Genomic DNA, 27,127 nt, shown 5'->3' on the forward strand with positions numbered 1-27,127 from the left:
ACTCCAGCTGTGTAATCTTCCAGGGAACAAAAGATAGCTGTTACTAACTTTAGACGATCAACTATGTTTTCTACACCTGTCCCATCCACAACTAGGACCTTTCTAAACCATCTCCCTCTCTTCCTTCAGTCTGTGCGGCCCTTAGACCTTTTCTGCCTGTGTGCTGGCCAAGAAGTGCACAGACACAGGGGCACAATGATTGTCCCTTAATAATCTGTTTTATAGCTTCTGCCAAATGCATAACAGTGGTCCATGGGAAATCAATAAAATCATTCATTTATAGGTGTGTTTTGCCCAGGGACCATTTCGGGGTGGAGCAAGTGGGGACAGGGTTTAAAACCGGGAATGTAACAACAAAGCAAGAGGGGATATTGGTGAGGACAGTAGGAGTCCATTGTAACTTACCAGCCTTGGATTCTGATTCCTGTTGTGGTCCTCCTCAAGGAGGCATCCTCAACCTATTCCTCCGGGCAAAGGTGCAGAGTTACATACTCTTCACCCTCTGAGTCTTCTGGGGCATCCTTCCTGGCCCCTGCTGCTTCCTTGCTCTGGCCCTCATAAGCATCCCATTGGACAATAAGGCCAGTGGGGTTGTGAGGAGGGGGTTGTGAGTCACTTCAGGCTCTGTACTGGGAGCCCTGGACAGCACCCAGACCAGCTTGTCACAGAAGGGGCATGTATAATGAGTCCTCCCAGAATGACTGTCTGAGTGTTTTGCCTTCCTGTACAGGGGCCTCAGGTGCTTGATGGATTCCCGGCACTGGGGTGGAGTCCGCTCAATACCCACCAGCTCCAGCCTTCCTGGTACAGGCGAATATTCCTGCTGCTTCAGGCACAGCTGTGGAGGACAGTGTACTCCAACAACACACTGATCAGCACCCGGGTGTGGTCAGCGTGCCAGGTGGCTGCTCTCGGAGCAGGAGCCGTGTTCACCTGTATTGATCAAAAGAGTGCAGCAGAAAACTGTTCTGAAGTGCTTAGTGCTGCTTGCTACTAGTAATGAGAATGGGGGAACCGGCACCTTTATAGACTGGGTAAGGCTCAGGCAGAAAAGGGTTCATTGCACTTTGGGAATGAGGATGGAGGACTATTGAAACTTGAGCCCTTGCTCTTACTCCCATCCACACTGCACATCGCCATGGGTAGGGGGCCATGCCTGAGACAGGAACCTACTCACACATCCTAGGTGTGCTAGTTTAATCACCCTGTACTCGCTTTCAGACACGTGATTCTGGGGGTTAGACGTAGACAATAGAGGGGTTATGGCACAATAATGTGCTTGGGCATGTGTACAATCAACCTTAAGGGCTCATTGACACATAAAATGCTACGGAGGCACAGCTGTGCCACTGTAGCGCTTCAGTGAAGACACTGCCTATGCTAACGGAAGGAGTTCTCCCATCAGCGTAGGCAGTTCACCTCCCTGAGAGATGGTAACTAGGTCAGCGCAGGAATTCTTCCGTCAGCTCAGCGCTGTCTAGACGGGGACTGGTTGGCTTAACTACCCTGCTCAGAGGTGTGGATTTTTTACACCCCTAAGTGATGTAGTTATGCCATCCTCATTTTTTAGTGTAGACCAGGCCTCAGTCTAATGTCCAATTTATCAATGTGATATACCTTTCTGTAAATATCTCTACTTATATTGTCTTTTCTAATTATAGTTTATAGACCCACCGTAGCTTATTAAGTGATAGTAGTTTGATTAGAGGATCAATGTTCCTTTAGTTATATTTGCAGTATGCTGTTCTGCTATAGCTTCATTCCATAGTTAAACATTACCCGAGGTAGCTCTGTGATAATATATTAATGACACAATAACACTTTGTACTTCTATAGCACCTTCCATCCAAGGATCTCAAAGGACTTTCCAATCATTAATTAATGTAGTCTTACAACATTCCTCTGTAGTAGGTAAACATAATTACCCCTAAGTACTGAAACTGAGCCACAGTTTGATAAAATGATGTAGTCAGTGTTACATCGGAAGTCTGTCCCTGATTAAGTCTTATTACTAAACAAAAGTTTTGAAACTTTTCCTGAAAGGACCTTTTCTCTTGTTGTGCCAAGACAGTCAAGTACAATTCCTGCTGGAGGCAGAGTTTGGCCATTAGTAATCAATGTTTTCCATTGTTCCATAAATAAAATATCCTTGACGTACAAGAGCTTTGTGAAAACCAGATATGAATGTTTAATGATTTATTTTCTTTCTGGCAATGCTCTGGACCTGGGGCCCAATCTTGCTTACCCAGAAGTCAGTGCAAGTTTTGCTTGAGTAAGGATTGCCAGAGTAGGCCCAGTATTTTTTTTTCTCCTAGTATATCATTGAGGATTGCCACTGGCAGCCGCTCATGGACTTCTGGGTCTCATACTCCAGGGGTTAAGAAACACCACTCTAGAAAACTCCTCCCTACTTCAAGATCTGCTTTTTAAAGGAATGTGAGATGATCGTGAAAGACAGAATGGAGATTTTGGGGGAAAAGGTAACTATTTCTCTTGTGTCACAACCATAGCTGAGGTCTGTGTCTGACACTGTTTTCATCTCACTTGCAACTGGGTGATGATGGCTTGCAGAACTGTCAGTATGTTCTCTGGTAGTCTGCACTAATTGGCTCAATGACTGACTAGTTAGACAGGTCAGCAGGGACTTATAGCTTTGGTCAGGACATTCTGCATCGGCAGAATGACCTGATGATTGATTTTGTGTGCTGACATCCAAGAGGATGTCCCTCCACTTTTCCCCAGAGGTGTCTTTTTGCGTCTATTCTCTCTTGTTGTAAAATTGGGCCACCAGCAAGGGTTCTAGACATGCACTTACCCTGACCCCCTGGCAGAGTTATCTGTAATGGTTGTAGTGGGCAAAGCAAGAAATGCTAATGTCTGATCAATATGTCTGCTCGCTGTAACGGGTATAGAACATATATAATGAATGCAGATAAATTAATGATATGTGTTTGTTGAAGATACCCTGAGTGTGGATTCTGCCCATCTCATAATACAACAGCTAGGGGACATTCAACGAAATTGAAAGGTGGCATATTCAAGGCTGATACAAGGAAATACTTTTTCTCCCAATGCATAATGAAACTGTGGGACTCATTGCCACTGTCTGTTGCTGAGGTCAAGAACTAGTAAGGTGTGCTCAGGGGAGGAGGTGGAGAAGAGGTGGGGCAGGGGCGGGGACTTTGGGGAAGGGGTGGAATGGGGGTGGGGTGAGGGCGGTGCAGTGGCGGGAAGAGGCAGGGCAGGGGTGGAGCCAGAGGTGTAAGGGGTCGAGCAGCCACCAGGCAGAGGAGAAGTCAGCGCCTATGTCTCTGATATCCCCTTGTGGATGTCTAGCCATCAGGTCAAGCTCAACATGGCTAAAACGAGCTCTTAATCTTCTCCCCAAGATCTCCCCTTACCTCCTTTCTCAATCACTGTGGACAATGCCGCCATCTGGCTCAAATGCAGGGCGGGGGGCGGGGAGGGGGGCAAGAGCCAAGAGAAGGAAGGGGAAGAAGAAATAGATTGGGACAAGGAGCATGGGGGAGAGGGAAGGGGGAGAGAGCAATTATGGCTGGGAGCCGGGGTGGAGGGACTGACTTGGCAAGGGGACTGGGACAAGGAACCAGTGAGGGTGGAGATTGGGACAAGGAGCCTGGGAGGAGGTGATGGGTGGAGACTGAGATTAGATGAGGAGCCTAGGGAGGAAGACTGAGACTGGGAGTCAGTAGGAAGACCAGAATTGGAGGAAGTGGGTAATCAGTGGAGGCTGATAGGGTGAGGAGACAGATTAGGAGTCAGGAACGGGAGACGAGGACTGGCTGGGTGAGGAGATTAGGAGTGGGATGAAAAGCCTGAGGAGTGGAGACTGGGACTGGCTAGGTGAATGGGATTGGGATGAGGAGCCAGGGGTGGTGAAGAGATAGGACTAGGACAGGGATAAATTGGAGCAGATGTGGCAGAAGGGATCAAGTTTGGTAAGGGAACAGACAGAAGAGTCTATGTATGGTAGAGCACACTCCCCTCCAGAGCCTGGAACGGAACCCGAGATTCTTGAGTCTCCCCATTCCTCTGCTGTCAGCACAAATCTGTGAAACCCACCAGCAAAGTGTCCCACCCCTCTCATGCTGGTCCACAGAGAGGATGACAACCGGCTACTGCTATCAGTTACTCTGTTAGCTCAGAGGTCTATGAGGTAGATCTAAAGGTTCCAGCTGATGCAAAGGTTGCAAAATCAAGCCCTCAAAAATTAGGAAATGCCAGAAATTCAGGTTACTTTTAAAATGGCCTCCCTTGTGTGTGTGCATTATGACACAGCCTTTAATTACACTTCCGTCCTGTTCATTGAACGAGGCAATGGTCCTATGGAAAATATCATATGTGGTCAAATAATTCAAGACCATATCACAATGCTATATTCATAAGAGGTTGAATTAAAGTTCAACAGGTATTTCCTAGCATTTAAGTGCTTGACTTTGTAACCTTAGTGGTGTTCTTTTGATGAAGTGTTTTGGTGTGTAATAATAATTAATGCTACAGAAAGAGTTTTGAAAGGGATACAAAACCTCATGCTTCAGGGCTTAAGCCTATCTCTTACTATTAGGGGTTAGGATAAGATCTCCAAAGAGGCAGAATATCCCACATCTGCCCACTATGCACCTTCCTCCAAAGCATCTGGCTACTATTGGAGATTGGCTGCTGGAGTAGATGGACGCCAGGTCTGATCCTGTATGGCTATTCCTATGTTTACTTTTTGAGGTGATAACCTCCCAAGCTGATACTCTGAAAATATCAATGGTACTTTGTTCAGTCGTATGAACTGTAGAGATTTAATGGCTGCAGTGCTGTGGTCTGAGGTTAAAGCCACTGTGGGCATATAGTTTAACGGAGTGTTAATTAGGTAGCAGGTAGAAAGGAGTCTCTAGTAGTAAGGAGACTTGTGGAAAGATGAATGAAATCCTGGTAATCAAAGCTAAAGTCAAGAGAACTTTACATATCTGTGCTGTAATATTAGTTCCAATGTGTATTAACACATGAATCCAAGCACACTTGTCAATTTCCCTTGCGTATTGTGAATTCCCAGCTCAGCAGCAGAAATTAGGTTCAAAGCAAAAGTGCTTATCATGAGCTTTGAAATAAGCCTTCATAACTTCTCTTTCAGGACAGCAAAGTGAATGAGATTTCTGGTTGTAGCAGAGCACCCAGTGCATGGCTGCAATCCTGCTAGGGGCTGCGCCTCTGCCGGAGGTGCAGAGCTCCCTCCTATCCCCTCAGTAGGAGTGAGAAAAAATATTTTAAAATTGTATAGGGATAAACATGCTCTGATAATAGAAAATGGGTGCAGAGTTACAGCATGGTCATTTACAAATATATGGCAAAGTGCACCCAGAGCTAAATCATAAGAACATAAGAACAGCCATACTGGGTCAGACCAAAGGTCCATCTAGCCCAGTATCCTGTCTTCTGACAGTGCCCAATGCCAGGTGCCCCAGAGGGAATGAACAGAACAGGTAATCGTCAAGTGATCCATTCCTTGTTGCCCATTCCCTGCTTCTGGCAAACAGAGGCTAGGAACACCATCCCTGCCCATCCTGGCTAATAGCCATTGATGGACCTATCCTCCATGAATTAATCTAGTTCTTTTTTGAACCCTGTTATAATGTTGGCTTTCACAACATCCTCTGGCAAGGAGTTCCACAGGTTGACTGTGCATTGTGTGAAAAAAATACTTCCTTTTGTTTGTTTTAAACCTGCTGCCTATTAATTTCATCCCAGTTCTTGTGTTATGAGAAGGAGTAAATAACACTTCCTTATTTACTTTCTCCACACCAGTCATGATTTTATAGATGTCAATCATATCCCCCCATAGTCATCTCTTTTCCAAGCTGGAAAGTCTCAGTCTTATTAATCTCTCCTCATATGGCAGCTGTTCCATGCCCTTAATCATTTTGTTGCCTTTTTCTGAACATTTTCCAATTCCAGTATATCTTTTTTGAAATGGGGTGACCACATCTGAATGCAGTATTCAAGATGTGGGCATACCATGATTTTATATAAAAGCAATATGATCTTTTCTGTCTTATTTTTTATCCATTTCTTAATGATTCCCAACATCCTGTTTGCTTTTTTGACTGCCGCTTCACATTGAGTGGATGCTTTCAGAGAACTATCCACAATGACTCCAAGATCTCCTTCTTGAGTGGTAACAGCTAATTTAGACCCCATCATTTTATGTGTATAGTTGGGATTATGTTTTCCAATGTGCATTACCTTACATTTATCAACATTGAATTTCATCTGCCATTTTGTTGCCTAGTCACCCAGTTTTGAGAGATCCTTTTGTAGCTCATCACTGTCTGCCTGGGACTTAACTCTCTTGAGTAGTTTTGTATCATCTGCAAATTTTCCCACCTCATGTTTACCCCTTTTTCCAGATCCTTTATGACTATGTTGAATAGGACTGTGCCCAGTACAGACCCCTTGGGGACACCACTATATACCTCTCTCCATTCTGAAAACTGACCATTTATTCCTACCCTTTGTTTCCTATCTTTTAAACAATTACCAATCCATGAGAGGACCTTCCCTCTTAAACTGTGACAGCTTATTTTGCCTTTGGTGAGGGACCTTGTCAAAGGCTTTCTGAAAATCTAAATACACTATATCCACTGGATTCCCCTTGTCCACAAGCTTGATGACCCCCTCAAAGAATTCTAGTAGATTGGTGAGGCATGATTTCCCTTTACAAAAACCATTTTGACTCTTCCCCAACAAATTCTGTTCATCTATCTGTCTGACAATTTTGTTCTTTACTATAGTTTCAACCAGTTTGCCCAGTACTGAAGTCAGGCTTACTGGCCTGTAATTGTCGGGGTTCACTTTTGGAGCCCTTTTTAAAAATTGGCGTCACATTAGCTATCCTCCAGTCATTTGGTACAAAAGCTGATTTAAATGATAGGTTACAAACTACAGTTAGTAGTTTTGCAATTTCACATTTGAGTTCCTCAGAACTCTTGGGTGAATACCATCTGGTCCTGGTGACTTATTACTGTTTAATTTATCAATTTGTTCCAAAACCTCCTCTAATGACACCTCAATCTGGGACTGTTTCTCAGATTTGTCACCTAAAAAGAATGGCTTGGGTTTGGGAATCTCCCTCACATCCTCAACCTTGAAGACCAATGCAAAGAATTCATTTAGTTTCTCCACAATGGCCTTATCTTCCTTGAGTGCTCCTTTAGCATCTTGACCGTCCAGTGGCCCCACTGGTTGTTTAGCAGACTTCCTGCTTCTGATATACATACATTTTTTTGGGGTATTACTTTTTGAGTCTTTGGCTAACTATTCTTCAAATTCTTTTTTAGCTTTTCTAATTATATTTTTGCACTTCATTTGCCAGAGTTTATGCTCCTTTCTGTTTTCCTCACTAAAAGTGGATTTAACTTCCACTTTTTAAAGGATTCCTTTTTGCATCTCACTGCTTCTCTTACTTTGTTGTTTAGCCACGGTGGCACTTCTTTGGTTCTCTTACTATGTTTTTTAATTTGGGGCATACATTTAAATTGAGCCTCTATTATGGTGTCTTTAAAACATTTCCATGCAGCTTGCAAGGATTTTACTTTTGGTGCTGTACCTTTTAATTTCTGTTTAACTAACCTCCTCATTTTTGTGTAGTTCCCCTTTCTGAAATTAAATGCTACAGTGTTGAGCTACTGTGGTGTTTTTCCTGCCATGGGGATGTTAAATTTAATTATATTATGGTCACTATTACCAAGCGGTCCAGCTATATTCCCCTCTTGGACATCTCTGATGGCTGCCATTATGAAACAAGGGAGTCAAATGAGCAGATAACACACCTGGTGATCCTCAAAAATATCCATATAAGGCAAAGTGGTAAAAAAGGAAGTTGTGCATTTGATAAAATCTCCCTTTATTTCTAGAGTTATAAGCCCTGCAAGGGGGCAGTCAGCTTTGCTCAGCTGATTTGGCTGCACTGGAAACTGATCCTAAAGGACTGAAGTGAAACCTGCAGCAATTATTATTATTCATATTCAGTGTAGTCAATGGGACTGAGGTATGTGCTTACATGCTTTGCTGAATAGGGATGGACTTAAGTCCATGTTTAAGTTCCTTGCTGAATGAGGTCTGAATATGGGCAAAGTGCAATAACATAAATGACTAGTGCCAAAAAATCAGCTAAAAATATCATCAGATTATTGTATAAACGGAATGTTCCATTATACCACAGGTGCAGTTTCCTAATTTACTTACAGATACATTGATTCTATTCACTCGTTTAGGGCCTGATTCTGCCTCCCTTACTCACACTGAATAGTATTTTATTCTGTAAATTGTCCCTGAACCCATGGAATTACTTGCAGAGTAAGATTCAGGGAGGGATAGCTCAGTGGTTTGAGCATTGGCCTGCTAAATGCAGGGTTGTGAGTTCAATCCTTGAGGGAGCCATTTAGGGATCTGGAGCAAAAAAAAAAAAAATAGTTGGGGATTGGTCCTGCTTTGAGCAGGGGGTTGGACTAAATGACCTCCTGAGGTCCCTTTCAACCCTGATATTCTATGTGTATAATATTCACTCTGAGTAAAGATGGCAGAACTTGGCTCTTAGACTTATAGTGCAAAGTAATGGGTTTCTCAAAAGGACTGCAACTGGAAAATAAAAAGTTTGGGTTTCCTTAGCATTTTGGAGCGAGCAGATCCAGAGCCTTTGCAGGCATCAACTATGCATTTTATGTTCATAGAATCATAGAATATCAGGGCTGGAAGGGACCTCAGGAGGTCATCTAGTCCAACCCCCTGCTCAAAGCAGGACCAATCCCCAACTAAATCATCCCAGCCAGGGCTTTGTCAAGCCTGACTTTAAAAACCTCTAAGGAAGGGGGTTCCACCACCTCCCTAGGTAACCCATTCCAGTGCTTTACCACCCTCCTAGTAAAAAAGTTTTTCCTAATATCCAACCTAAACCTCCCCCACTGCAACTTGAGACCATTAGTCCTTGTTCTGTCATCTGGTACCACTGAGAACAGTCTAGATCCATCCTCTTTGGAACCCCCTTTCAGGTAGTTGAAAGCAGCTATCAAATCCCCTCTCATTCTTCTCTTCCGCAGACTAAATAATCCCAGTTCCCTGAGCCTCTCCTCATAAGTCATGTGCTCTAGCACCCTAATCATTTTTGTTGCCCTCCACTGGACTCTTTCCAATTTTTCCACATCCTTCTTGTAGTGTGGGGCCAAAAACTGGACACAGTACTCCAGATGAGGTCTCACCAATGTCGAATAGAGGGGAATGATCATGTCCCTTGATCTGCTGGCAATGCTCCTACTTATACAGCCCAAAATGCCATTAGCCTTCTTGGCAACAAGGGCACACTGTTGACTCATATCCAGCTTCTTGTTCACTGTAACCCCTAGGTCCTTTTCTGCAGAACTGCTGCCTAGCCACTCGATCCCTAGTCTGTAGCAGTGCATGGGATTCTTCCGTCCTAAGTGCAGGACTCTGCACTTGTCCTTGTTGAACCTCATCAGATTTCTTTTGGCCCAATCCTCTAATTTGTCTAGGTCCGTCTGTATCCTATCCCTACTCTCCAGCGTATCCACCACTCCTCCCAGTTTAGTGTCATCTGCAAACTTGCTGAGGGTCCAATCTGCGCCATCCTCCAGATCATTAATGAAGATATTGAACAAAACTGGCACCAGGACCGACCCTTGGGGCATTCTGCTTGATACCGGCTGCCAACTAGACATGGAGCCCGATGATCTAGCCAGCTTTCTATCCACCTTATAGTCCATTCATCCAGCCCATACTTCTTTAACTTGCTGGCAAGAATACTGTGGGAGACCGTATCAAAAGCTTTGCTAAAGTCAAGGAATAACATGTCCACTGCTTTCCCCTCATCCACAGAGCCAGTTATCTCATCACAGAAGGCAATTAGGTTAGTCAGGCATGACTTGCCCTTAGTGAATCCATGCTGACGGTTCCTGATCACTTTCCTCTCCTCTAAGTGCTTCAAAATTGATCCCTTGAGGACCTGCTCCATGATTTTTCCAGGGACTGTCGTTTCCTGGATCCTCCTTCTTCCCTTTTTTAAAGATGGGCACTACATTAGCCTTTTTCCAGTCATCCGGGACCTCCCCCGATCACCATGAGTTTTCATAGATGTTGATGCCTTGTGTTTGGAAAATCCTGACCATTTTCATCAAAGGATTAACATGTTCAGAGGTAGGCTGGAGAATTTGCACAGCAGGACTGCCCCATCACTCAGCATCACATTTGTCTTTATGGCTCTTTTTAATTCTTGTAGAAGCTGGTCCATGGGATCCAGGACCATCCTCTTTCCAACAAATCCTCTCCTTGCTGTGCTAGGTCCACTTGCTGTCATTTCCCTAAAGCAGTGACAAGGAGAGAAGGGAGCACCAGTCAAATGGGGAGCCCAAAGTGAATTTCTTACATTTAAATTCATTGCAATGTTTTTCAAAAATTAGAAGCTTGCCCCTTCCCTCCACTAATCTAACAATGGCCTTCTCTCTAGCCTTTCCTTTCTGCTCTGCAGGTTCTGATACCTGGAACAGCCTTTGTTACTTTTCCACCTCATCGGCTCTCTGGCCCAGACCCTTCCCCACTTCAGGGCAGCTTTATCCCACTCCAGCAGGGCAAAGCTGTTCTAAAGGTGGCAGACCTGAGAACTCCTCTATTGAAAGGGAAAACTGGGATGACATAAAGCTGCCATACTGGCCCCTACGTAGCCCCTATCCCAGCTGCCAGTGCAAGACCCCTGTATTTCCCATGACAAAAGGGCAGGCTGGGCTGCGGCACTGTTCTGTTTGGCTGAACTCCAGTTCATTTCCATGATCAGAAGAGGCATGAAGGTGGCTTAATGCTGTCCTGTCTTATATCCTCCTGTACAGTGTTATGGAACACAGGTAGTATGAAAGACACAATGCACCATAACATTATATTGTGTTGGAGGGGGACAAACCAAACAGTTGGATCGGAACATTCTGGCACTTTGGAGGAATTCTGCATCCAAACGTGAATTCTAGGTTTGAGACCTTTCTTTATGCTAGGGGTTGGGCCCACCTATGAGGTATAGAATACTCCTACTACTTCAGCTTTGCCATATTTATGAACTGATGGGCCCAGCTCTGCTGGTAGATATGCATGCATGTCTCCCATTGACTTCAAGAGAAGCTGCATGGGTATATCTGAGGGAGATTGTGTATCTCTGTGATCACTCAATACTGTATTACAAAGTAGTGGACTATGTGGCTTCCAGCTGGATTCTGATTCTCCTCTCACTTACACTGGTGTAAATCAAAAGTTCACCCACTGAAGTCAGTCAAAAATTGTTGTGAGAGGAGAATCAGACCATCAGTGTATTATCTTGGTATCCTTCCAGCCCAGGGATATAGCTGAGGTAGCTTTACCTTCTCTATAGCCTCACCAATTCCCAGGGGCTAGACAACCCCTCCTAGTAACTACCACATTTGTGACTCACTAATGCTGCTCACTCACTAAGATCGAGAGTGACTGAAAATCAGAGGAAAACTTTCCATGCGGCCGCTACCCCATCTCCATGTTAATATGTTAACTATAATTAGCTTTTGCATGGGTTTATGTAGGCGTGTAACACAGTGAAAGGTGAAGTTCACATTTTAGAGTTTTATGTTTATTGATCCTGCTTGAGGAGAGATAATAATTAACGTTAGTTCTCTAGTAAACCCAAAGGAAGTATCACTGTAGCCCAGCTTGGAAAAGTTGCAATAGTCATTACTTTTGTGGCCCTTCCTGTTTATTGCCAGTAGGAACAGAATGTCTGGTATCGATGTCGGGATCATCTTGAAGTTCTGGAGAAAAAACAACAACCGAAAAGGTACATTGTGTGGGAATGGCATGTGGGGTGACATCCATTGGCTACATTATGTCTGTATTTTAAAAACAGGAATAAGCTTAGCTCACAACCTTATATTTCTTTCTGACTCCTCCCTTCCCTCTCTCCTCTGCTCACACACAGGCTCTCACCAATTTTTTCCACTTCTTTCTCTATGACGTTTCTAAATCCAGACCCTATGGATTTCTCTTGCTTGAGCTACTGTGACCTCCTCCTGCTTGGGCTCCCTGACTCCCCTTTCTTCAGCCAATTCAACATACAGCACCTAAAACAAGCTTCCCCTGCTTCTCCTCAGACACATCACTCTGCTCTCCTCAACTCTCTGTTCCACACAAAGTTCAAACTCTCTGTCCTTATTTTTAAGGCTCCTCACAGCTCTGCTCCTGCCCACATCTCCTCCCTAATCAGCTGGTCCCTGCACTTTGACTGCTGTGTTGCCCCCTTTGTCTCCTCTTCTTGCTTTCGCTTTCATGACTTTTTCATTCTCCTCCTTACACTTGGAAGTGCATCTCTTTTCCTGGGTGCCAAGCATCCTCACTCTCACTTCCATCCCTGCTCACACCCCTCTTTCTCCCATAGACTTCCCTTCCGGTGCTTCCTACCCTTCCCTCTTGTCCTACCTAAGACTTTTTTGAAGTATCAGAACGTACCATATTTGTTCACTATGTAGGGTGACCATATTTCCCTATGCTGAATACAGGATACCTGGTAAAATTACTAGTATATAAGCAAGTTCAACTGCAATCAATCAGAACTATGCAGAACAAACATTCAAATTAACATCAAATTGACTGAGCCCCTGTTAAAAAGAAATACTGCATAGTTGGATTCTTTTTATTTACCTTATTATCTTTAAGGCTTTAGGGTTCATATGGGGAGAGGTGACACACACATACTCCCCTACACCTCTCTCGCACAGGAGAGGTGACTGACCGACCTGACCTCCCTGCCTGGCTCTCTGTACCCTCCATGCAGGGGCAGATTAGGGTTTTGTGGGGCAATGGGGGCTGCTATGGAGCCTACAGGGTCGGGGCCCGAACAGGCTGCAAATCACTTCCTCCCCGCCACTCCAGAGTTTAGCCGAGGGGCGGAGAGGCTTCCCCGTGCCAGCGGGGGCTTTGGCACATGCAGGGCTCGGCTCCTCCTGGCCAGCACCCTGAGCTGGCGGGTCTTGGGCTTTCCCAGGGTGCCGGCCCAGTCAGAGGCAGTGGGGGAAGGAAGGAGCCTGCCGGCCAGGCTGTTGGTGAACTCAGCACTCCGACTGGGGCTGGTTCTCCGCACCGCGCTGGGAGCGGGATGCGCCCTCCCAGGTGGGATGTAGAGGAGTAGTGGGGCTGGGTGTGTGTGTGAAGGGGCAAAGCAGGGAGAGGACAGCAAGAGGGGGAGCATGTAAAGGGCCAGTGGGAGGGCTGCAGAGGTGACACACAACCGGCCACCACCTGGCACCTGCCCTGACTCACCAGCTACTGCAGCTCGCCGCAGCGTGCAGCCAGCACCATCCAGAAACGGGATGGGGGGGCAGAGCCCTGCTGGCCAAGAGCCAGCACACAGCGGAGGCTGCGCTCACAAACCAGCAGGGGGAGTAGCCGGCCTTGCATGCTGCAGCTCTGCCCTGCCACCAGCCTTGCACACCCACCCCTATCATCGGCCACTGGATCCCTCCTTCCCCCCCTCCACCGCTGGTGGGCGAGCAGGGATCCGGCCAGCAGCAGGACCCACCAGTACTGATGGGGGGTGGGGAACAGAAAATATAGGACAATTTGCCCATTTTTAGGAAAAAGTCAGAACACCTGCAGGAGGGCTAAGATATGGGACTGTCCCTTTAAAAACGGGACGTCTGGTCACCCTATCACTATGTAATGCTAATCTCATTATTTGGATTTGTTTCAATCCTTGATTCTTCCTTCTATTTCTTTGTCCCTTCATAGTCTTATTACATGCACAAGGACACTTTGATGATACCCTGACCTTAATTAAGTGTTAGCTATAGATCATTCTGGATATTCGATAAACAAAAATAGCCTTATTAGTACATGTGTTAATGAGTGCCATAAGGCTATAGGTATTTATTTAAGGCTTGATCCTACAAGTGTTGAGTGGCCTCAACTCCTGTTGAAGTCAATGGGAATTAAGGGCAATTACAATCCTTCAGGGTGGTGCTTTGTGGCTTGCCTGATTAGAGGTATAGGCTCTTGCACAATAAGCATTACTGTTCCCATGAAGCCTCAAATCTGCCTCCAGTTAAATAGGTTTAATTCTGGAGTAAATCTACTGATTTCAGTGTTAACATTACACAGTTATAAATCCAGAGTAAATCCATTGACTTCGATGGATTTATAACTGTGAACACAGAGAAATTTGACTCTAATTTATTACATTATAACTACCTGGTAAGTAAATGGAAATAATCTACTTTGGCTGTCTACACTACAAAGTTTGGTCAATGCAAATTACTTCAGGGTGCAGGTGCCAAAGTTTGTATATTGCTTGAGCGCATGCACATTTAGATGCTTGTGTGGGCATGCCGCATACTCACCAGGAGTGGTGCATCGATGTAAAAATGAGGTTCGCACAGACAGGTATCTCACTGTGCCCCATACTGTTGTCCAGTTCATAGCCTGGTGGAACATTTTCACAGTGTTTTGTGGGATACAAGCAATTCATCCAGAGATTTCTGGAAGCTAGAGATCAAGTTCCCACCATGCCCACTTTCTTCATCCCATAATACTTTCTACATCCCATAATTTTCACACCTTTTAAAAAAACTCCCACAGTCCTATGCAGTGCTTTTCTGTTTCTGCCATCTCTCTGACAAGCACCTGGACCCCTGCAGAGTTCAGCACAAGTATTATGAGAGTTGCAAATACAGGATGCACAATTCCCACTATTTGCAGTGCTTGAACAAGTACTACTATAACTGGGATTGCGATGAGCAAGATGCAGAGATGTTCAAGCACAATAACTGGACACTGATGAGCATAGTGAAAAAATATGCCAGGTTGCTGCTGGCTTTCACAGGGCAGTCTACATGGTGAATCACTGCTTCTGAGCCTGAGAAACAAGCATTGTTTGGTGGGATCACATCGTAATGCAGGTTTAGAATGATGAGCAGAACTTTCAATGGAAAAGGCCACATTTCTGAACCTCTGTGCTGAGCTCAGGGATACCAAAATGAGAGATATTCCAACAGCAGAGAAGCAAGTGGCAATCATGCTCTGGAATTGTGCAGTGCTGGATTGCTATTGGTTAGTGGGCAAACATTTTGGAGGTGGAAAATCCACAGTAGGGGCCATTGTCATCCAAGTGTCTCCTGCTACATAGAACTCCAACTCTCTCTTATGTACAGGACAGCATGGATGGCTGGCAGCAATGGGGTTCCCAAGCTGAGTTGGGGCAATAGATGACACTCAGATCCCTATTCTGGAACCAGTCCATCTTGCTGCTGAGTGCATCAACGGAAAGGGATACTTTTCCATGGCTGTGCAAGTGCTAGTGGATCACCAAGGATGCTTCACCGATATCAATGTGGGCTTGTCAGGGAAGGTGCACGGTGCTCACACCTTTCAGAACACAGGACTATTCAAAAAGCAGGGACATTTTTCCCCAACTAGCAGATTATCACTGGCAATATTGAAATGCCAGTAGTACTACCCCTTACTTCCATGGCTCAGGAAGCCATACACTGGTATCATCAAGGAAAGATTCAACTACTAGCTCAGCAGGTGTAGAATGATTGTTGAATGTGCTTTTGGTAAATTGAAGGGACACTGGTGGTGTTTACTCATTAGATTGGATCTCATCAAGAAAAATACTCCCAGGGTTATAGCTACTCCTGTACTGCGAATATCTGTGAGGTAAAGGAGAAAAATTTCCCACCCAGGGAGCCAGGTGGACTGACTGTTTGCTGTCTTTGAATAGCCAGACACAAGGGTTATTAGAAGAGCCAACCGTGGAGCTAGGTGGCTGATGTAGGCCTTAAAATAACATCTTAACAGTTGGCCACAGGAGTGTTGTCTTGTGCTTATATGAAATAGGGTCTCACGTGTATACTTACTGAGATTAAATATGGGTGGGTCCGTGCCTCTCTCTCACTATATATTTTGTGATGCTTGGTGCAAACTAATAAAAGATGGTCTCATTTTCCAGAGGTAGAAAAGTGCACAGAAACAGCCAACTACATTAAAGTGCAAACAAACACACAAGGTTAGAAAACTTTTATTGACACTGTAACAGGGTGAGCCACGTTTTATAATGCCAAGTACAAATGGAAATAACCAGTAAACATTTATGTCCGTGTATCTAAAACCTACAATAATGTAGGATGTGGCTACATATACACTGACCTGTGGTTTTCACAGGTCAGAGTATGTGTAGCTATTGTTCTCCTCGTTGTCCAGCAGGGAGCGGTATGAGTAATGATTTACACCAGGGGTTCTCAACCTTTTCTTTCTGAGGATACTCCAACATGCTATTAAAAACTCCACGGCCCACCTGTGCCACAATAACTGGTTTTCTGCATGCAAAAGCCAGGGACAGTGTTAGAGAGAACAAATGGGGGCAATTGCCTGTGGCCCCATGCCACAGGAGCCCCCGCAAAGTTACATTGCTCAGACTTTGGCTTCAGTGCCAGATGGTGGGGCTGAGGGCCCTGGGCTGCAGCCCCATGTGGTGGCAGGCCTAGTATCAGAGCTTAGGGTCAGAACTGGAGTCATAGGCTAAATGCCAGAACCAGGAGTCAGAGCCTAGGGTCAGAACCAGAGTCAGATGCCAGAGCCAATGGTCAGAGGTCAGGAATTGGAGCCAGGAGTCAGAACTGGGTTACCTGGAGTAAGGCAAGGCAGGGGCAAGCCTAGGGTGAAGGCAGAAGCAGTACTGGGTCCAAGATAGGAGCAGGCTTGGGAATAAGGCAGGAGCAGGGGCTATCAAAGCCAGAGGGAAATTCTTTGAGCAACCCCTGAACTGCTGCTGCTACTGGGCTCAAGAGCTGGTTTGCTGACTCTTCCAACCAGTCAGGTGGCATAGCCAGTTAGACAGACAACTACTGGCCAGGTGCACTTCTTAGGTTGCCCAGAGACTGACTAGCTCTGCTGCAAGCCCTTATTCCTAACAGTACTACTGCTCCCGCCCCCCTCCCCAGGGCACCTCCAAGGGACCTTCTCAGGGTATTTCCAATGGAACTCTCATAATAGGTCCAGGGTGTGGATGAGCTCTACCAGTTCCCAAGACTACTCGTCTAGACAGTAGCCTTCCTAGTCCACTAGGTACTGGAGCCTTCCCCTAATTTGCTAACAGTCTCAGAATTGGTGGACTGAGTGCTCCTCTGGTCTGTGGACTGTTATGGGTGGGCGTGACATGTTGGAGAGGCTTGGGCATGGGGTCTTGGTGTAGGCTTTAAAAGTGAGATGTGAAAGATGGGACGGATCTACAAGGACTTGGGCAGCTGTAACCTGAAGGCCACTGGGTTCACGTGTTCTATAATCTTGAAAGGGCCCAGGTACTGGTAGTTTAGTTTGGCAGATTTGTGGCTCAGTTTAAGGTGTAAGCAGAGTCAGAATGAGCTCTCCCCTGACATCTGGTGGTGAGCTGTGGACAAGGACTTCTGGGGCTGATCTTATTTGCATGGGCACACCCACCCTGCCTAGTATGATGGACTGCTTGCCCAAATGGTCACTTTGGCTGCTGTGGGATTCCCAGTTTCTTTGTTATTGAGGCAGGAGTAATAAAGGGTTGTTATCCTGGTTATGTAAATCAAGGACAGTAGAACTGTGCTTGGCAGTTTATGATGGAGGGACTTGTCCTCAACTAAGTAGCATTCACTAGGCAAGGGACATGGGTTCCAAAGCACAGGGAATTGAGAGAGGTCGGGGGCAGGTATTTGTATCTGGTAATGTGGGCCTTGCCTGAAACACGGCTTTTACTCATCCTTTCTCTAGTGTGCTATATTCTATTAGGAGTCTTGTTATATGCTACAGAGCTGAAATCTCTGATACCTGGGTCTAAGCATTAGACCTACTTTGGGCAAGTGGTGCACTAGCACTGAGGCTCTCCTACTACCAGCTAAAATCACTGAGCGCTGAAGTCACTAAAGAGCTGAGATTGCTGAGAGCTGTGAGGACACTGCCAAACTTACTTGGGGGTGGGTCTTTTGCTCATGATTTGTGTTATGAATCCTGCTTGTGGTGTTCCCCAACATAATGCCGCATTGTTTCCCTCCTTTATTAAAAGGACTTTGCTACACTCAGACTCTGAGCTTGTGAGAGGGGAAGTATTGCCTCGTAGAGGCACCCAGGGGGGGTGGTATGTAATTGTTCCAGGTCACTGGGTGGGGGCTCGAGCTGGTTTTGCATTGTGTTATTGAAACAGAACCCCTAGATACTGATCCTGGCCCTTGTTGCTGCCAACTCTGATGGGCAGGGGGGTTACAAAGGTTCTGGGCAGAGAGTCATACTTCGTCTCCTATGGCCAGATTGAGGGCAGCGTGCTGGTCTCATTCTGCATGGTGTTTATAAACTTCTTTGGCAGACTGCAGGTGTTCTTTGAGCTTCCAGTGCAGGTGGGAGGCTGTATCCCCAACAGCCAGTATTGGGGAGCTCATGGACAAGTCTGGATGGAAGAGAGGGTGAAAGCCATAGTTTGCAAAAAAAATGGACTTTGTTGGGTTAAGGCATGGGTCGAGGCATTGTTATATCTGAATTCAGCATGGGGAGCCAGTGGACCTGGTGGTAATTCAAAAAACAGTAAAGATACTGGTCCAAAATTTGATTTACTCTTTGTGTTTGCCCATTAGTCTGAGGGTGATAGACAGACAAGGTGAGAGACTTGATGCCAAGGAGACTGACACATTCCCGCCAGAATCAGGAGATGAATTGGGGACCCCAGACCAATATATGCCCATTGATAACCCATGGTCATAGAAGACATTTTCCAGGAAGAACTGAACTGGTCTCCTGCACAGTAGGAACAGTATGGCATGGGATGAAGTGTGCCATCTTTGTTGGGAAGTTGATGACGACCAGGATTCCTGAGTGTTCCAGGGAGCATGGCAGTTCTACAATGAAGTCCACTGATATAGTAGACCAAGACTGAGGAGGCATGGGCAGAGCCCAGAGGAAACCTAGGGGTATTGTATAATGCATTAGAATAGTAAAATAATAGAAATGTAGGGCTGGATCAAGTCCATCCCCCTGTGCTGAGACAGGACCAAGTAAACATAGATCGACCTGAAAGGTTTTTGTCTAGCCGGTTCTTTAAAAATTCCAGTAATGGGGAGTCCACAACCTCTTTTGGAAGCATACTCCAGATTTTAACTATCCTTAGGGTTAGAAAGGTTTTCCTAATTTCTGAGCTAAATCTCTCTGGCTGCAGATTAAGCCCATTACTTCAGTGGATATGGAGAATAACTGATCACCCTCCTCTTTATAACAGCACTTAACATATTTGAAGACTAATATCAGGTCCACTCTTCTTTTCTCAAGACTAAACATGGCCAGTTTTTTTAACTTTTCCTCATAGGTCAGGTTTTCTAAATCTTTTATTATTTTTGTTCTCTCCTCTGGATTCTCTCCAATTTGTTCACATCTCTTTTAAAATGTGGTGCCCAGCTGAGGCCTCACCAATGCAGCGTCGAATGAGACAATTACCTCCTGTTCTTAAATACAACACCTGCTAATACACCCCAGAAAGATATTAGCTTATTGCATCACACTACTGAATCATTTTCAGTTTGTGATCCACTAGAACCCCCAAATCCTTTTCAGCTGTACTACCACCAAGACATTTATTTCCCATTTTGTAGTTGTGCATTTGATTTTTCTTTCCTAAGTGAAGTACTTTGCACTTATCTATATTGAATTTCATCTCGTTGAATTCAGACCAGTTTTCCAATTTGTCAAGGTCATTTTTAATTTGAATCCTGTCCTCTAAAGTATTAGCAACCCCTCCACGCTTAGTGTCTTCTTCAGATTTTATATGCATATTCTTCACTCCATTTTCCAACTCATTAATGAAAATATTGATTTGGTACTACACTCCTGTGTAGTATTAAACACAGGAGTGACTCCTGTGGGCCCCCACTAGATACGCCCTCACAGTTTGAAGTGAAACATTGATAACTACTCTTTGAGTATTGTCTTTCTACCCGTTGTGCACCCACCTTATAGTAATTTCATCTAGGCTGGATTTCCTTTGTTTGCTTATGAGAATGTCATGTGGAACTGTGTCAAAAGCCTTATTAAAATCACATCTACTGCTTCCTCCCTATCCACAAGGCCAGTAACCCTGTCAAAGAAGAAAATTAGGCTGGTTTAGCATGTTTTGTTCTTGACAAATCCATGCTGCATATTCCTTGTAACCCTATTATCCTCCAGGTGCTTAATTGATTGTTTACTTTGTTCCAGTATCTTTCCAGGTATCAAAGTTAGGTTGATTGATCTATAATTCACTGGGTTCTCTTTGTTCTCCTTTCTAAAGACAGATACTATGTTTGCCATTCTCCAGTTCTCTAGTTCCTCACCAGTCCTCCATGAGTTATTGGAGATAATTGCTAACAGTTCTGAGATTGCTTCCTTTAGTTCCTTAAGTACCCTAGGGTGAATTTCATCAGGCCCTGGTGACTTGAATATATCTAGCTTTTCTAAATAGTCTTTAACCTGTCATTTCCTTATTTTGGCTTGTGTTCCTTCCCATTTGTTGTTAATATTGATTGTATTGAGTATCTTGTCACCATTAACCTTTTTAGTGAAGACAGAAGCAAAATGGGCATTTTAAGTGAGATGAAACTTGGGGGTATGCAGGACAAATCAGGCTCCTGAAAGGGGTACAGTAGTCTGGAAAGGTTGAAAGCCACTGCTCTGAAGTGCCTGTAATTCAGGTTTGGAGATGGAATAAATGCACCAAAGGGAACCTTGTGGGACAGCTGCTGTAGGACGGTTAGGGTCAACACATGTAATATAGTGTCTACACTTGCACTGCATCAACCTTACTAGGATGACCATGGCTCTGGATTGCTCAGGGAGCTGCTGTATTGTGTTGCTATAATGGCTCACTTACATCAACAGTAGGGTTACCATATTTCAACAAGCAAAAAAGAGGACGGGAGGAGCCCCGCCCTAGCCCCGCCCACTTCCCGCCCCCCCAGAACCCCCAACCCTCCCCCCGTTCCTTGTCCCCTGACTGCCCCCTCCTGGGACCCCTGCCCCTAACTGCCCCCCGGGACTCCACTCCCTATCTAAGCCTCCTTGCCTCTTGTCCCCTGACTGCCCCAACCCTTATCCACACCCCCACCCCCAGACAGACCCCTGGGACTCCCACGCCCCATCCAACCACTCCCCACCCCCTGACAGCCCCCCCCAGAACTCCCAACCCATCTAAACCCCTCTGCTCCCTGTCCCCTGACTGCTCCGATCCCTCTCCACACTCCTGCCTCCTGACAGCCCCCCCAGAACTCCCAACCCATCTAAACCCCTCCGCTCCCTGCCCCCTGACAGCTCCCCCCCAGAACTCCCAGCCCCCTACCCCCCGCTCCTTGTCCCCTGACTGCCCCCTCCTGGGACCCCTGCTCCTAACTGCCCTCCAGAACCCCACCCCCTACCTAAGACTCCCTGTTCCTTGTCCCCTAACTGCCCCTTCCTAAGACCCCCCCCAACTGCCCCCCAGGACCCTACCCCCTACCTGTACCCTGACTGCCCAAAACTTTCTCCACTCCCCTCCAAAAGCCCCCCCCCCGTTTCTTGACTGCCCCCTCCAGAACCTCCCTGTCCCTTCTCCTGCCCCCCCTTACCCTGCTGCTCAGAACAGGGTGTTGGGCTCTGTGCCAGCCGGACACATGGCTGAGCTCCCCTGCAAAACACAAAACCCGGTCCCTGGCCCTGCACAGGGTTGCCGGAGCGGGCTGCAGGAGGAGGAGCTGCCGGCCGGCTCAGAATGCAGGGAGGGGGGGGTGGGAGGAGGAAGCTGCTCCGGAGTCCAGCCCGGGACTTTCCTGCAGCCCTCCCAGCCGCCCTCCCAGCCGGGGGAGGGGGAAATCCCGGACATTGTGAGTGCTTTACAAATTCCCCCCGGACGCTATTTTTAGCACACAAAAGGAGGACATGTCCGGGTAAATCCGGACGAATGGTAACCCTAATCAACAGGAGACAAACTTTGATGTAGACAAATGCACAACTTGGTTAAACTAACTTTTAATGTAGACCAGGCCTTAGTTTTTGAGAGGAAACTTCACCTTAATTACCTTGTTTTCCACATAATTGCTCCTGGGGAAATTCCACTGCAGGGATGCAGAATTCACCACCACTGCATGCATGCAAAATTCATACCCCCCACGGATTTATTTGCTTTCCTGCAGAAAAGGACCAAGAAGCAAAGGGAAGCCGCAAGAGTAGTCATGCACTCCTCTCTAGCAGTGTCGGCATGTTATTTCAGGCACATGGAGCAGCTAGTAGAGAGGTAAATTGTCTGGCGGGGGAGGGTGGCGGGCTGGGAATGCCCTTGCCAGTGGTTTCTACCCTGCACAGGCTCAGCAGGAGAGGACGGGACTTGCTCTTTCCCTGCAAGGAGCAGCCAGGGCTAAGTCAGACACCCCTCCCCCCCAGAAACCACCTCTGCTCTGCACACACACATCCCTGCCGCTTCCTGCACCCATCGTTCCTCAGCCACGGAGGGAAGGGTCACTATACGGGAAGCTGCTCCCCTCTATGCCCAACCCCCATGCATCCGGACCGCCCCAGACCCAGGCCTCCCTGCACCTTGAACCCCCCCACTGAGTGCCTGCACTGGAACCCCCGCCCCACCAAGTCTCACCCCCTGCATCCAGAACCCCCCCTGCACCCAGACTCCCTGCTGAGCCCCATCTCCCAGACTGCCCCTGCTGAGCCCCAACCACCTTCACCTGGACCCCTCTGCAGAGTACCATTCCCCCCGGACCTGGAACCTCCCATTGAGCCTCTGTGCATCCAGATTTCCCATGCACCTGCCCCCCCCCCACTGAGCTGCCTACACCCAGATTGCCCCACAGAGAACCCTCTCACTCCCCACCTGGATCCCCCCACACTAAGCCCGTCCACACTTGGATCCTGCTGGGCTGAGCCTGCTTGCCCCACACCTGGATTGGGGGCCAGGAGCGGACATGTGTGTGAGACTCTGTCCCTTTTGCTTACATTGGTGCACCCCATGGTGTTTCTGGGGCAGACTCAGCCCTTGTGCTGTGTCAGGGTTGGGTGCATCCTCTTCACCGAGTCCATGTCCTGGGAGGGGAGGGCAGGGTGATCTCCCAGCTCCATGCAGCCAGTGGCCTGTGCTCCCCACTGCCATGCTGGAGCCTCCACATTGTTAATATTACAGTATTAAAAGGTGACCAAAGACAACATACTTTATTTATTATAACCATTATCATTGAAAAAACTCAAAGCTGGATGATAATATTATCTGCTAGTGAGAACTTTGAACATCATAAAAAATGGATGATCTAACAGTGGGAGTTTGTTACTTCAAAGCATTTCTATCTCAGCACTCAAAATGAGACAGATTCTGGGTCTAAAAGTTCTTTCTCTCTTCTCTTTTCATCACAGAATTTCTAGCTATGGTTGTGAAAGACGATTATCACAGCATATGACCTGAAGATCGGTGTTACCTTTCCATGAGCAGAGAGGATGCCACCCTCTCTGAACTGACAACCAGGCTTTGGAAGCACAGATCAAGTAATGCATAGGGGAGAGCTTGCTGACATTTTTTTCATTGAAACATTTTTTGGACCAAAAATTTGCTTTTTTGACCAAAGTGAAAATTTGTGTAGGAAATTTTCATTTTGGTGGAGATTTTCCAGATTTTTTGACAAAAAAAAAACAAAAAAAAAAAAACAAAACAAAAAAACCACCACGACAACCTGAAAATAAAAACTCCTCAATACATTTTTTTGGTTTTCAACACAAATTTTGTGCTAAAACCAAAGCTTTTTCTATCCTTATTTTTTTGAAAACCAAAAATATTTCAATTTTGGTATAGGTATAAAACTGAGAAACAAAACATTAATGGGAAATTTAAAACACATTTTTTTTCAAAATTTACTGTGAAAAATACTTGGCATTTTTTTGACCAGCTCTGGTATATCATATATGCACATTAAGCATTTTTAAGTGGACTGTGAGAAACATGAGTAAATAAAATAAAATTTTAGTTGTATTTAATCCAACCCTCTCTGAATTTAATATAATTATTCGAATTATAACAACTACAAAAATGTGTTCCATGTTGGGTCAGCTTTCTCCTCTTCTGATTCAGGAAGGAGATGAGGTGAGGGTGAACAGCATTGCTTAAATCAAGTTTCCCCATTTTCCAGCCAATGTGATCTTCAATTTCCTTGTCACAACCTGACTGTGTGGTCACCAGTCCTCTGTGAATGGACCCAGTTGTTGGGTCCCATGTGCTTCTAAGCCCACTGGGTCTGGGTAGAGTCTAATCACTCTTTCTAGCTTTGAGTCCCTAGGGCAAACTTTTTGACCTGAGGGCCACATCTGGGTATGGAAATTGTATGGCGGGCAATGAATGCTCGCGAAATTAGGGTTGGGATGCAGGAGGCCGTGAGGGCTCCTGCTGGGGGTGTGGGCTCTGGGGTGGGGCTGGGGATGAGGAATTGGGGGTGAAGGAGGGTACTCCGGGTTGGGACCGAGGGGCTCGGAGGGCGGGAGGGGGATTAGGGCTGGGGCAGGGAGTTGCAGTGCAGGAGGAGATCAGGGGGGCAGGCTCCCGGCAGTGCTTACCTCAAGCAACTCCCAGAAACAGCGTCATGTCCCCACTCCGGCTCCTACACAGAGGCGCAGCCAGGCGGCCCTGTGTGCAGGCGCTGCCCCTGTAGCTCCCATTGGCTGCAGTTCCCGGCCAATGGGAGCTGTGGGGGGTGACACTTGGGGTGGGGGCAGCGTGCAGAGCCCCCTGGCTGCCCATACGCATAGGAGCTGGAGGGGGGGATGAGCTGCTGCTTCTGGGAGCCGTGTGGAGTGGGACAAACCCCGACCCCGCTCCCTGTCTGGAGCACCAGAGTAGGGCAAGACCCAGACCCTGCTTCCCGGCAGGAGCTTGAGGGCCGTATAAAAAGGTCTGGAGGGCTGGATGTGGCCCCCGGGCCGTAGTTTGCCCACCTCTGCCCTAGGGCATAGTCTCAGGCACAGACCGCTTTTCTGATGCCCTTCCTGGTGTCAGAAACAGTGATGGGGATAGTTGGGTCTAGTGGTCGGAGCCATGGCCATTGAGCCTAGTGGTTGGAGCCAGGAGTCAGAGCTGTAATCAGGTGCCCAGAGTGGGGTTTGGGCGAGGCTGGAGTGAAAGCAAGGCTGGAGCAGGACTAGGAACAGAGTGGGAGCAAGAGCAGGACTGAAGTAGAACTAGGAACAGGGCTAGAGCTAGAGTTAGAGCAAGACCAAGAGACTTTACTCTTAAGCACTCAAGAGTTACAGATCTTTGAAAACAACAGAAGTCCTGAGATGCATCCTCCCCTACTCTGATCTCACCCCTTCTGTGAGTCCAAGGCTTGTCAATGTTTCAGGATGAGCAGAATCCATCCTGCCCCCTCTGTCCTGCAAGGCCTTCATGTGTGTGGTGATAGTTGGCTCCCGACTCAGAGCAGCACCCCACTCTTAAGTATAGTCTCTGTCTCTTTTGCTATGTGCTCCCCAGAGATTCTCCAGCTCCCTCCCACTTTGTCACGCTGCCCCAGCTGTGAGCCCCTGTGTAGAAAAAACATTGTTCCAGCATAGGCCAGCAGTTGAGAGACAGTCAATGGTCCTAGATTGCAGTCTGGATGACTTCTCCATGACAGTCCTTCGACAAGGTGTCAAGCAACTTTTCCAGGCAGGGGAACTGTCTGGAATGCAGTACAATAACCTGCACTAAGGCAAGATTAGACAACATGTGTTCGACACATAATACAAAATGGAGTTCAATAAAAGATATTACCTCACCTGACTCGTCTCATATCCTGGGACCAACACGGCTACAACACTGCAAACAATTTGTATTTTAATTAATGATACACTATATACAGTGAATTATATTTTGGCATGCCGAGCTATTCACTATTATTATTACAAACATGTTGGTAGTAGTGAATATTCCTAGGTGGGAAGGACTGAGTCATTGGCGGTAGAGTGTCTTCCTTCCTTCCACCTCACGGATTCAAGATGATAAATTGAACCTGTGCTTCAGAAGAGAAGCGTCCCCTGCTCCCCTTTTACGACACAGAGCAACTGATGCCTCCCTCTAAAGTTTCAGATACTAGGCACTGCCAGAATCAGAATGCTGGACTACATCATAGGTACTCAACCTGGGGGCCAAGAACATGTCCAAGGGAGTTGTGACCACTCTCACTTTCCTCATGGCTACCTGAGAGGAGGGCCTGGAACCTTTTTTCTTTTTTAACATGGCATTACAATATGGAAAAAGTTGATGACCACTGGACTAGATAAAGCAATGGTCTGATGCAGTGTGGCAAATTCTCTCTCTCTCTTTGTCCAAATCAATATCTTACAATACTTTGATGGCTTATGCGGTGTTAAGAATGTGACTCAAATCAGCAAAAGTGAAGAGAATTAGAATTGCTGATACCATGTCATATATATACTTCACTACCTGAGCACAATGGGGTGGCAGAAGGATGGAGTTTCAGCCTTTGCACTGATGCTTCCTACTGGTGTGGTTATCAGACACATCTGAACAGTTTTTGTAGTGTGGCAGACTGTGTAACCAATAGCATTCCTCCAGCATAGTTGGATATGTGCTTGTGTTTCTCAAGAACAGCCTTGTCAGATGTGCTATGGACTATTGTGTGTAATCATGTTGCCCTCTATTGGCTAAAGTTTATAGCTGCATTATCATTCTTCCCCAAGCTCCAAATCTAAATCACATTGGTAGGGTAGCATGGAGAAGTCCACACTGCGGCTGCCCTGCTTGCCCTGTCCTGTCATTATCCAGATGGTTTCATTCTCCAGGACCATTAGTCTGACACCTTGCATGAGCACTAAAAATTACATTTTAAACAAAGCAGTTGCAAGTGGTATAAGAGTGAAATTATACCAGCAAGTTCCAGCTCTAATTTTATTGGTGAAAGAAGGGACAGCAGCCGGAAAAAGCTGAATAAAGATCAGCTCTTAAAGTCAGATTTAAAAGCAACAGAATTGAAAGCACTCAGATTAAAATGGCTAATTATTGCACAAGAGTCATGAAATAATTGTGTTGGGAATGGGATCTTTATGGTCT

General features: G+C 46.3%; 1 long non-coding RNA gene across 2 annotated transcripts; it reads left to right on the forward strand.

Moving 5' to 3' along the window:
* The first annotated feature begins 1,917 nt into the window (after window positions 1–1,917).
* Window positions 1,918–24,027, forward strand: LOC122173584 (uncharacterized). 2 transcript variants are annotated; one of them, XR_010591775.1, is made up of 4 exons: window positions 1,918–2,480; window positions 11,796–11,866; window positions 22,227–22,327; window positions 23,449–24,027. It is a non-coding gene; the product is annotated as an uncharacterized LOC122173584 (long non-coding RNA). The 2 variants fall into 2 exon arrangements; XR_010591774.1 differs by lacking the exon at window positions 1,918–2,480 and having other exon boundaries at window positions 11,401–11,866.
* Window positions 24,028–27,127: the final 3,100 nt, after the last annotated feature.

The sequence above is a fragment of the Chrysemys picta genome, chromosome 1 (assembly GCF_011386835.1).
Source record: "Chrysemys picta bellii isolate R12L10 chromosome 1, ASM1138683v2, whole genome shotgun sequence".
NCBI classification, from domain to species: domain Eukaryota; kingdom Metazoa; phylum Chordata; order Testudines; family Emydidae; genus Chrysemys; species Chrysemys picta.